Source organism: Eptatretus burgeri, chromosome 4 (genome assembly GCF_056783735.1).
Source record: "Eptatretus burgeri isolate ZD-2024b chromosome 4, Ebu_testis_v1, whole genome shotgun sequence".
Taxonomy (NCBI): Eukaryota; Metazoa; Chordata; class Myxini; order Myxiniformes; family Myxinidae; genus Eptatretus; species Eptatretus burgeri.
Genome location: NC_140964.1, coordinates 89,503,792 through 89,516,291, shown reverse-complemented (window position 1 = coordinate 89,516,291; position 12,500 = coordinate 89,503,792). Strand labels below are relative to the sequence as shown.

Below are 12,500 nucleotides of genomic sequence, written 5' to 3'. Positions count from 1 at the left end.
CATTTCTCTCTGCGCGAATAATTAGGTACATCGACAATTCGGCGATCGACCCTGTTGCGCGGACAGAAGAGTTGGCCGATTTATGGTGTGGTTAACAACACCCGTAGCTGGGTTTCGGCGTTGATCCGAAAAGATCTGCGACTAGATTGCTCGTCCAGTGGGCGCGTGCGGCCGCAATTTAGCTTAAGGCGGTCGCCCGCACGCCGAACGGGCAAAAATCAACAAATATATATATATATATATATATATATATATATATATATATATATATATATATATATATATATATATATATATATATATATATATATTAGCCTGGTGTTGGCGTAGTGGTTGGGGTAGCGGCTTGGGATCCAAAAGGTCCTGAGTTCGAGCCCCATTGGCCGCTTGAATTAATACGCACCAGGAGGTTGACTCAGCCTGTCATCCTTCCGAGGTTGGTAAAGTGAGTACCAGTGTACTGGGCCCGGTGTATGCCCCGGTTAGAATAGGTGTACCATATCCCTGTGTCGTAAGAGGTAACCAGGCCGTGTTGAAATCGTAAACCTGTGCCGGCGTAAAACCTGTGCCAAATCAATATGCGGATCATAACGGATGATCCGCTGTGGCGACCCCTAACTGGAGCAGCTGAAAGAAGAAGAAGATGTCTGTATGTATGTATATGTATATATATATATATATATATATATATATATATATATATATATATATATATATATATATATATATATATATATATAATCATTATATCTCAAAAAATTTTGGACGAGTTGTGACAAGACTCGGTGGATTTGAGTTGGTTCAGTGACAACAACAAGCCGATTCGATATTGATTCAGATCCGGCATATCAGGGTCATACAAAACATAAACTGTTCAGCTGAGTGGAGGTAAGCACTCTACCGAGTGCCATTCTACTTTGTTTTGTTTTGCGAAGTGTTGGTCTATGAGTGATTTTTACCATGCACGCATGAACCAAAAAGTGGGGTTGCAATTGGTCGCCTATTTATGTGTCTGCATTTTGTTAAGAGCATTAATCAAAAACTGTTAGAGGACATTGAAACTTTGCCACATCTTCCATGACCATTTGATATCGTGCATATTACTTGGAGAATGCCCATCCCCTTAAAACTTACATGGTGAATTAAACAAAGCCTGAAGCTCAGAAATACAAAAACAGAACAGTTGGCTCACACCAAGTCATTCTGGGCTTGAATGTATTCTATGAATGCCATTTGTCTTGTGCATGGACTGCTAAACGGAAGGTTTATGAAAGTGCCAATAAGGTGATTTGTGTTCGACACTGTTCAAGTATATAATTGGATAGAAATTAAATAAAGATTTTAAAGGTTGTAGAAATCTTTTTTTCATGTTTACCACCGTTGATGCAGCATCTTTTCCACCACCTTACTTAATATGTCACTTTAGTTATGGGCTGCTCTTAGAGCACCCTTATTCTGGACATTTCCATCTGTCTGTCTGTCCGCGAAACTTTGGTCAAGCCTTGGGGCTAAACCACTCAACCGATTCCAATGGAATTTGGTAGGTAGGACCAATATTTCTGGGAATCGTGTGCTTTCGAATATGGGACCCCGGGCCCGAGCAATGGCATAGCATCGGCCCTTTAAAGTGGTCAAAAAATCGAAAAATAAATAAATAAATAAATTGAAAAATCGAAGCTTAGAGTTCTTTGCGCAATCTATCTCGCTCCCTTCCTGCCAATTTGCAGCCCGAACAAAAAATATTTGTAGGAGGAGATAGGTTTTGGGTGAGAACATGTCAAACATTTCAGAAACAGTTAATTGCGAATATCTCTAAGAGAAAGAGTCTGATTTTGATGAAACTTGGTTGAAATGTGTACAATGTGGCGAGCATGTACACAAAAATGAATGGTTGCTATGCACACCTCCGTTGCTTAGCAACAGCTAAAATACTTTATCGTACATCGTACACTTATTGTGAACTGTACAAAAAAATCAATACCTCCGAAACTAGACCTCCGAGGGACCTGTTTTTTTTGTACCCAAGGAGAATGTCTTACAGCATCATATAAAAAAATAAAATATTTAGCGAATAGATAAATGGAATTACCAGGGCTGCCATTTGTTAGAGTCTCTTTGGAAACATGCCTGAAATTTCACAAGGCGGGTTTCTGGGCGCAAACTAAGAGGGCTGTGATAATCATATTTATTGTGCTAAATTGATTGACAGCATGTACATGAATATCGGCTGGTCGCGTCGGCCAGCTTTCCATCTAGAGCGAGCAGCCATGTCGCCTACCAGCTTATTTTTGCCTGTTTGTGTCCTTTATAAGGTCATTAAAAACAGGATGTTTCCTGTTTGGAATCATTTTCAAAATGTTTGACTGCCAGACAAGCACACAGAGTATAAAAATTATCTCACTCCTCTGTGCATACATGATTGGGACAAAGTCAGAGCCAAAGTACTGCTAAACTACAGGTTTGTTTTCTAATTCATCTTCAAAATATAACATACAGTCCAATTGAAATAAAGTTGTACCTCGATCATAAACTGCCATATGTAGGACAGGCAGAAAAAGTGAACCAATTGCATAACCCTGCTTTTTACTTCGCATGTGTGGGTTAATAACTTTCATTAACTCTCTGCAGTGTGACATGGTAAGGAACTTGCCTTTGAGCTTCGTCTCGATTTGATTTCCAATTCAATTATAGTGTACTGTATATTAATGCATGCACCATCATTCACAAGGGATCATTAAGCTGGGGACATGTCTTCCAGCATTCACTTCTGGTGGGCCTTAAAGATGCCTTAAAGATCTTTGGATGAAGAGGAGCCAACGATTATTGCCAGCAATCTGAAACAAATTCTAAATTCCCACCAAAGGTAGTTCTACAGCGTCCAACTCGAGAGCTGGGGCCTGGCACTCTGTACTGATGATACATGGAAAAGCCTGAAACATGCCCCTGGTTAAGTGACAATAACAATAACAACAACAACAACATTTTGACCTGCATGCAGTGCCCATTTGACCATGATGGTTCTTAACAAATTAGCCATAATAGAGAATTATAATTTCTGTCCTATGTCTCTGGTATTTGGTAATTTTCGTGGAAATATCTTTTTTGTATCAACATAAACTATTGATGCAATATTTAATGCAAAAACTGGAACATCTGTGCCTCGTGTATGTATGTATATATCTCCAAACTATATTTTCATGTATATATATATATATATATATATATATATATATATATATATATATATATATATATATATATATATATATATTGTTATGTCTGAGGGGGGGGGGGTATGCATTCAAAGGGTAATTAGGATGTTTAATTAGGCATACCATGCTGTTCGAGTTTACCAGGATCTCGATGTAATAAGTAGCAATTCAGTGGTGATAAGTTGTCCAGTAAATGTCCATTTCTTTAAGGGGGAAATGATAATTGTCACATAATTAGATAGGGAGACGGGTTAGGGTAAGTGTGTTTGCGTAAACCCTTTTAGTATTCCCTGTCGGCTTGCCGTGATGTAACAGGACAGTGCTGCGGATGGCTCCGCCCCGTGATCACGATTGGCGGAAGGCGACGGCAGAGGGCCAATAAAAGGGTTCGATTGGAAGTGACGAGGACTCGAGTATAAAAAGGTTCTGTTTGGGAAAAGAAGAGGAGGAAGAGTCATAAAAAGAAAGCGTCTGGTCGAGGCTGTTGGGCTCAGAGCGCGCTCTCTCGTTGTGCTGGTTCGTTCCTCAATTTGCTGTGCCTCGTGCCTCACCTCGGTTGGCTCTGGAGTTCTGCTGGCTCGGAGTACGGGACCGAACGGCGGGCAGACCTGCCTCCCTCTCCTGCTCGCATCTTGGCGCCAGAACTGGCTCCCTGGCGGCTGTGAGCGGTCTTGGGCCTACACCAGGAGGTCGACACCACCAGGAACAGCACCATGGTGGCTGGTTGGAGCTCACAGGCAGGAAAACGCGGCTCTGCGCGGAAGGGCTGACGGAACCTCGGCACCACCGTGTCTCCTGCCCCTGACGAACGCAACGCCAGCTCGTCCGGCGCCAATCCAGTGACTGTTGCGTCGACACCACGGGCAAGCCTGACCACCAGCTATGGTGTGTGTGTGTGTGTGTGTGTGTGTGTGTGTGTGTGTGTGTGTGTGTGTGTGTGTGTGTGTGTGTGTGTGTGTGTGTGTGTGTGTGCGTGTGTGTACCTGGCGCCTTAGAGGGTTTGAGATTTGTATATCCATTGGAATTGTTTGTGTTTTCCCCACGCCCGAACCCACACCACCATCCTGTCGAATCGCCCCGGATCCCTCTTCTTGCCGAGTCTTATTATTATTTCTGGTTAGAGAAATAAACATTATTAACTCAGTGAAAAGCGACTCGTGCCACCTTCCTCGTCCCGTTTGCTGGAGAGCAATTAAAACCGCCATCTTTGGGTTATAAAAAAATGAACCGCCTCCATCGTTTCGGCTCATTCTACGTTGGCGGGACTGTTCAAGTCCCATGGACGTCACTATATATATATATATATATATATATATATATATATATATATATATATATATATATATATATATATATATATATATATATATATATATATATATATATATATATATATATATATATATATATATATATATATATGAAATGGAAGCCTGGTGTTGGCGCAGTGGTTAGGGCAGCGGCTTGGGATCCAAAAGGTCCTGAGTTCAAGCCCCGTTCCGTTGGGCCACTGAATTAATACACCAGGGGGTTGACTCAGCCTGTCATCCTTCCGAGGTCGGCGAAATGAGTACCAGTATACTGGGCCGGTGTATACCCCGGTTAAAATAGGTGTACCATATCCCTGTGTCATAAGAGGCGACCAGGGTTGCGTCAGGAAGGGCATCTGGCGTAAAACATGTGCCAAATCACTATGCGGATCATATGGATGATCCGCTGTGGCGACCCCTAATGGAAGCAGCCAAAAGAAGAAGAAGATATATATGAAATGGCTGTCTCCAAACTATTCGCTGATCACATTTATTATCAAACTAATAAATGCTCTTCTGCACTCCAGGGGCAATTGCTCTGATGCTAATCGATCCTGCCACCCTTTGCATTTAATCAGTCATCTTGCAGAGTGAGTGTTATTGCCAAGGTATGGGTATTTTTGCCAAGGTACATATATGTATATATATTATGTATATGTATATACATAATTATGTATATGTATTATTATGTATATGTATATATATTACATATATGTATATATATTATAGATATTATGTATATATATATATATATAATATATATATATATATATAATATATATATATATATATAAAATATATATATATATATATATATATATATATATATATATATATATATATATATATATATATATATATATATATATATATATAATATATTATGTATATATATATATATATATAATATATTATGTATATATATATATATATGTATATATTATATTATGTATATATATATATATATGTATATATTATATTATGTATATATATTATATTATATATTATGTATATATATATGTATATATGTATATATTATATTATGTATATATATTATATTATATATTATGTATATATATATGTATATATTATATTATGTATATATATATTATATTATATATTATGTATATATATATGTATATATATATATATATATATATATATATATATATATATATATATATATATATATATATATATATATATATATATATATATATATATATATATATATATATATATATATATATATATATATATATATATATATATATATATAGTATATACATACACAGGGTGTTATTGCCAAGGCCCTTACAGATTTGCAACTGCCAAGTGAAAAAGAAAAACACTTAAAAAAAAAAATCTCATGAAGTTCAAGTCTCCCATTAAGGAGGGTCGATGCATTCATTGGTTGAGGATATTTCTCGTCAAAAGTGCTTTCTAAGTCCCCTTTTATATTGAGATGTAGTGATGGGATACACAAAGCGACCAGCCACGAATGAGAAGTGTGGTATGAATCTGCCCAGTAAAAATCGCTCTTGCTTTGAGATGTGATAATGGATAAACTGCTCAGGACAAGACGCTACATGCCAAGTCTTTTGAAAATGCAATCCTCACTTCAAGTGTAAAGCTTCCAAGTCTGGACATGTTGATTGTGCCTCATCTGATTGGAATAAGCATTTTGCCATCAAATAATGCCCCCTTCATTGTTGTCAAACTAGCTTCTCTTGCTGACTGCTTGCTGTGTGCAAACCGCAATGTCGAAGTAAAGCAGTTCTAAATACGCAGGCCCAGTAACATGTCCCGTGTCGGCCTTGGCTGTTTCTGCCTGTGCAAACGTCGCTGCATCTTATGCAAACGACCCATCTTTTCCTTGGTGCGACACTCTTTAGACAGCGAGGGTACAAGACAATTACAGGCACTTAGTGTGTGCCATCGTTGGCTCACACTGAGGGTGGCAAGTGCCGGCAGGTACGTGGGGAAACAGGCAAACTACCTGATAATTTAAGTGCACCTCTAATTAGACATAATAAAACAGACCCCTATCGCGGTGGCAAAGCAACGTGAAGGGGGTTCCGTGTGCGTTGTCAGATGCCAAAGGTGTGGTGTTGATTAGGCCATTGTGTTCGCAGGGCCTGTCGGCAGAAAACAAGGTCAATGCATTGTTGTTTGCTGGTTCGTTGGTTTTCCTGCCATCTTTTGCTGAATGTTTTTTGTTGTTTTTTTTGCACTGAAAAGGAGTTTTGGTGGTTCAATGGATCTTGATGGCCATTTTAGAAAAAAAATTCTGTTCGAGTCGAGAATTCATGCTTGGTGTTCACCGCAATTTCTGTGATTATGTAACACATTTATGAAGAGAAGCAGAAAAGTTAATATAATAACCTTTGGAAAGCATGAAAAGCAAAAATGGCATTTTCAACACAAAAATGTCCAATCCCATGATATCTTTGAAACCAAGCAGAATTGGACCCAGTTAGAATTTGGAAGTTCTCGTGTTGCAGTCTGAGAGACTGCGTGATGGCTCATTTGTAGTGTGCTGTCTGATCTTGAATTTGTTGATCTGAAGAGTTGAATCCGATAAAAAATATACTGCCATAGTCGTGAATTTCCAGCAGGGGATGCTGTATCTCAGAACACTTAGTCCTTTGGAATGGGATGTAAAGCTGGCTCTCCTCTATGCATTTAGATTGTGGACATTAAAGATCCCACGGTGTCTCATAAAAAATAGGCCATTGTGTGCAGGCACCCTGGCTAAATTTGCTATCTAAAGGTGTGGATGTTAAGTGACATTTGGTTAATGGTAAGAATGTATTTTGTATGAAGATAAGTTCATTGATATATTAATTTAATGGAGTGTGGATATGACATAAGCCTTATAGGTCAAATGGAATCCTCCTGTGGCAAAGTTATCTTGTAAAACAAGAGAAAGACAGGTAAAGGAAAACAATCGAGCCTTTTTCAAAGAATCCTCAAAAATTTCTATCATCATACAGTCCGACATAAGATTGATTTTGATCATCAAGAACAGTTACAATTGTTTGCTACCTAGATGGGTGGAGGTTATTTGATCACCCTGTCTGTCTGTCTGTCTGTGAACAGGATATCTCAAAAAGTTGTGAATGGATTTGGATGAAATTTGGTGGACAGGTTGGGTGTGTGACAAGGACGAATCAATTCGATTTTGGTGAAGATTTGAATCCGGATACGAGAATTTTTTTTTTTATTTTCAAAGTGATTCTTCACCATTGAGTGATGGAGCCAAAAACAATATATAACATATTTCAAAAAGTTGTGGATGAGTTATGACAAAACTTAGTGGATGAGTTGGTTGTGACAAGAACAAGCCGATTCGATTTTGGTTCAGGTCCAGATTCATATCCAGCTTATCAGTGGGATACAAAACATAAAATATTCAGTCTGGCAGAGGTATACTCCCACCAAATGCTGTTCTAGTTTATAATGTTACAGGAAGCAGATATGGGCTTTGGAATTTTGCAGCTGTCATTAAGAAGATTCCTACATTGTGGGTTTGTTTTGCCTTTTTTTGCAGTCTTCCAAGATGGTGTGATGTTCACAGTTGTTTCAGTATTTGTCTTTTGGAGCATATCAACTCAGCATTTTGTAGACTCTGCTGAAGTGGAATTTCCTTCCCAAGGTAACTGATTCAGACATTCCAAGTTCCACATTTACTCACTGCACACGTGAACTACCATGTTTATCTACATGTAAAGCAGCACAGGTAAATCGTGAATACAATCTAGGATGATAGATGTTTGTGAGATTGACACTGCATGGTATACTTGATTGTTTACACCATAAATTCACAACTACTGATCAATCATCTATCTATAATGTAGCAAATGTGCATATGTATGTGTGTATGTATATATATGTATGTATATATATATGTATGTATATATATGTATGTATATATATATATGTATATATATATATATATATATATATATGTATATATATATATATGTATATATATGTATATATATATATATATGTATATATATATATATATATATATATATATATATATATATATATATATATATATATATATATATATATATATATATATATATATATATATATATATATCTGAGTTTGTGTCTGTGGGTGGGTCATAAGCCCCGCCCATCCTGTAGGCCATGCCTTTCCCTCCAGCCACTCAGAAATTGCCGCCATAGGTTTTTTGCTCTGCAGAGCTCAGATTGTTTGAAGTCCTCTGGTCTATATTTGAAGACTGAACAACACATCTTCTGTCATTAAATAAAGGTACCATTTTGATTTCAACTTAAACGAGGTAATGCATATTTTGTTTGTAGCGATCGCGGCAGAGGTCTAATATGCACCGCGCAATAAAGGTGTGTTCTCATAATGCAGAGGAAAGAAAATCGTGGTCTTTCACTAAAAAAAGAACAACTTGGTTTTTACCCCACTTTTCAAGGCTTATATAAACAAACTGATGAACATGTAATTCACATATTATGTAAAGTAAATAAACATTAAAATTGGCTTGGTCGTGAAAGACCTGTGTATGTAATTAATTAGTCGGAAGGCCGCCAAGCAAATTTCCAAGACATATTCATTATGTACATATGCACTTCAAATAAGTTATGTGCACGGACACTTCAAAGTTGTATGAAATGTACACTTCCACTTTCCTACACTCAACATCACCTCAGAGTTTATCCACATTTAAAAACTGAGCAAGGTATGTTTAATTACAATGAAAATACTCATGATTAATATTTGAAGTCTTTAATTAATAAACTGTCCTTTTGTCGGCATTTTGTTCACAGTATTGCTGTCGAAATGTCCAGGGGTGTGTTCAGTTATGCTTCAGTCACATTTGGCTCGGCGGCCGTAGGGTCTAAAAAATCTACGGCCACTAGCAATTATAAGGCGGCCGCAGTATTTCCACGGTCACACAATGTAGCAGTCACATATGTTTTTATTTTTCGGGTAGCCGCACGGGGTATTTAGAAATTGTGGAGACTGAAAACGTGGGGGTGCCGTACGGTCTTTGATTTGATGTCGCACGATGACCTTAGGGCGTCCCTGCGGCGGCCATAGAATTTTCAAGGAAGACGCAAGGTAGCCTCAAGGTGCCCGCAAGGCGACCGCAGGGGGGGGCCCTAAGGCGAACGTGGAAATAGTGCGGCCGCCGTAATTTTTTGGGGGTTGGCAAAATTCATTTTTCATTGATAAGAGCCTACGGAAAACGCACGAATAACGCAAGCCCACCGTACGCCCTTCATACGGTCGACGTGGAACACATCTACGTCATGGCTACAGCTTGTCAAATTGCTACGGCCAACCTAGAAATGAAAAAAGTGATAACTCCGCGCTTCAATTCCACGGAGACCCCTACGGCCTGTAAAGGATAGCTATACGGCGCAGGGCTACCCTGAGGCCACCTCAGAAACTCTGTGGCCGCCGCACGTTTCTGTCAATTCAGGGGGGGGGGGTACGGCTGCCGTATCCCAGCCGTAGAGCAAATGTGACTCATGCTTTACCAAGTAGCGAGCTTGCGCTTGCAAAGCCAGCCGTTCATTATCACCGGTTTCAAATGGAGTGCTTGCTTGAGTGCTTCAATCTCTTGGTGAGCGCTCTACAAGAAACTTGAAACTGAACACGAGCAACTACACTTTGCAACGAATGGAGGCAGGGGAAGGAGTGGGGTGGGAGTCCAAAGGGAAATGGGATGGGAGGAGGAGTGGTTTTATAATGGGTGTGTTAATGAGTTGTACATATGTATGTATATATATATATATATATATATATATATATATATATATATATATATATATATATATATATATATATATATATATATATATACACATATATATATATATACATATATATACATATATATATATATATATATATATATATATATATATATATATATACATATATATACGAATAAATGTCAATGTGTGTCTTTGTCAGCGTGTCTCCTTCATAACTCCAAAACCATAAAACCGAGCAGCCTGAAACTTTGCATGCACACGAGGAAAACTCCAAGGAAGTGTAAGAGTGAAAATTGGATGTTTGTGTCAATTAAAAACACCCCTTTTGAAGATGATTAACGGCCTTATTTAATTATATCCTTCATCAGGAGATCCACGGCCACCTCGCTCTGTGGGGTGTGACAGTGTTTCCTGGGTAACCTCGCTGGGGTCTGAAGCCGCCATGTTTTTTGGCCTGTCCAACCTTGCCTTGATTTGGAATAGGCCGCAATGATTTCTTTCCAATAAATTTCTTTTTTTCTCGTTCCTCGCGCATATTATCGAATGCTTGTTCATCATAGCTATGAATCGCTGCATACTTTGTAATGCTTATAAATTCCTGGAGACATCAGCGTTTGCTGCTTTATTTCATTTCTGCACACGCGATCACCACGGGAATCTCTTAAACTAAGGAGAATTACAAAATTTAAGCTCTGAATCGAATTTAGAAGCAGTTCTGACTCCGAGAAAAGTGTTCATTTATCCAAGTCGGACATATTTGGCATTTTGGGCACCTCCGGGAGGTGTGTGTTTAATATGACGATCGGTGATTGCCAATTGCGTGCCAAAGGAGCCGTTTCTTATCAACCGTTTCATTTGAATGCGAAGCCAGCGCTCTACAGTATTCGCACTGTCACTGAATACTGCATATGGATCGATTTAACAAAGTCCAGGGCTACTCGCCAGCGTTGGCCACGTTTTGTTCTGCAGTGCAACAGGCAGTGGCTACCTCACTGAAAATGTGAAATTTTATTTTCTACGACGTTTCCCATTTTTGATGACATTATACAACCCGTCACTTCAGCATAGACAAATAAATGTAAAAATTAAACGTTTCGCTTTTAAAAGTTTCTACAAAGGTTTCGTGCATTGCGTGGTAATGCCACTTGGCATATGCTTCAACATTCAATTGCAATACCGTGGTGCTACTCTGGAGGTGGGAAGGTAAAATAAATTACATGATCACAATGAGAAAAAAAATCTTTTCAGTGCTGAAGTAAGGAATCATAGCAGGAAAGCCGAGAGGTACGCATGCTCACTCTGTGTAGTATAGCCTGGATTTGAATCCCAACCCAGCTCGAATCTGTCCTCCGGTGTTTCACAGGCCAGGAGATTTATCACTGTTTACGTCATCTCTCGGATGGAGGATAAACTGGGCATCACATCTGCTGGAATTCCGCACCCCTCTCCCTCCCAACCCTACCCTCTTCGACCACTCCCCTCTTCTCCCCTCTCTCTCCACTCCTCTATCTCTCTCCCAACCCTCCTCCTGGTTCCCCATCTTTCACGCCTGTTGAGGGCACTGTAGCATGTACCAATCAGATTCGGAGCCGACCGGTGGGGTACAAATGTCGCTGCATGTACGATCTGTGGTTTTGAACGCTCCCGCCCCAGGACTCAAAGTGTGTACGTGCGTGCGTGCGTGTGCGCGCGCGCGTCGTTGATTGGTATGTACATATGCGGGTTTCAGAATGTGGAATGGAGTCCTCCCAGGGCAGGCTCAATGTATCCATCTTCATTTCAGTAAGGGGTCACGATTCACGGATCAAGCTGTGATGTTTTCTCTTCTCAAAGTTTTGTGCTGAGGGCTCTCTTCAGGATCGTTACTGAGCCCCAGACAGATTCCAACTTTAGTTCGTTTGCAATCATATTGTTGTGGATTTCCGCCTGTTTGGCGTGCGGGCGACCGCCTTTAGCTAAATTGTGGCCGCGCGCGCCCACCGAACGAGCAATCTCGTCGCAGCTTTTCGGATCAATGCCGAAACCCAGCTGGTTGTTAACCACACCAAAAACCAGCCAACTCTTCTGTCCACGCGCTACAGGGTCGATCGCCGAATTGTCGATGTACCTAATTATTCGCGCAGACAGAAATGCTGGGGATTTACACCTCAACGGAGCCTGCACAAAAACGAGCCGCTTTAAGCAGCTCGTTCCGTTTGCGATTG

At 39.5% G+C, this 12,500-nt stretch overlaps 1 long non-coding RNA gene across 1 annotated transcript in view; it reads left to right on the top strand.

Moving 5' to 3' along the window:
- The window catches only part of LOC147028639 (uncharacterized), a 182,242-nt gene that overhangs the window by 58,716 nt on the left and 111,026 nt on the right, over positions 1 to 12,500 (top strand). The window contains exon 4 of the long non-coding RNA XR_015057643.1: positions 8,076 to 8,180. This is a non-coding gene — a long non-coding RNA (uncharacterized LOC147028639). The remainder of the gene's footprint in view (positions 1 to 8,075; positions 8,181 to 12,500) is intronic.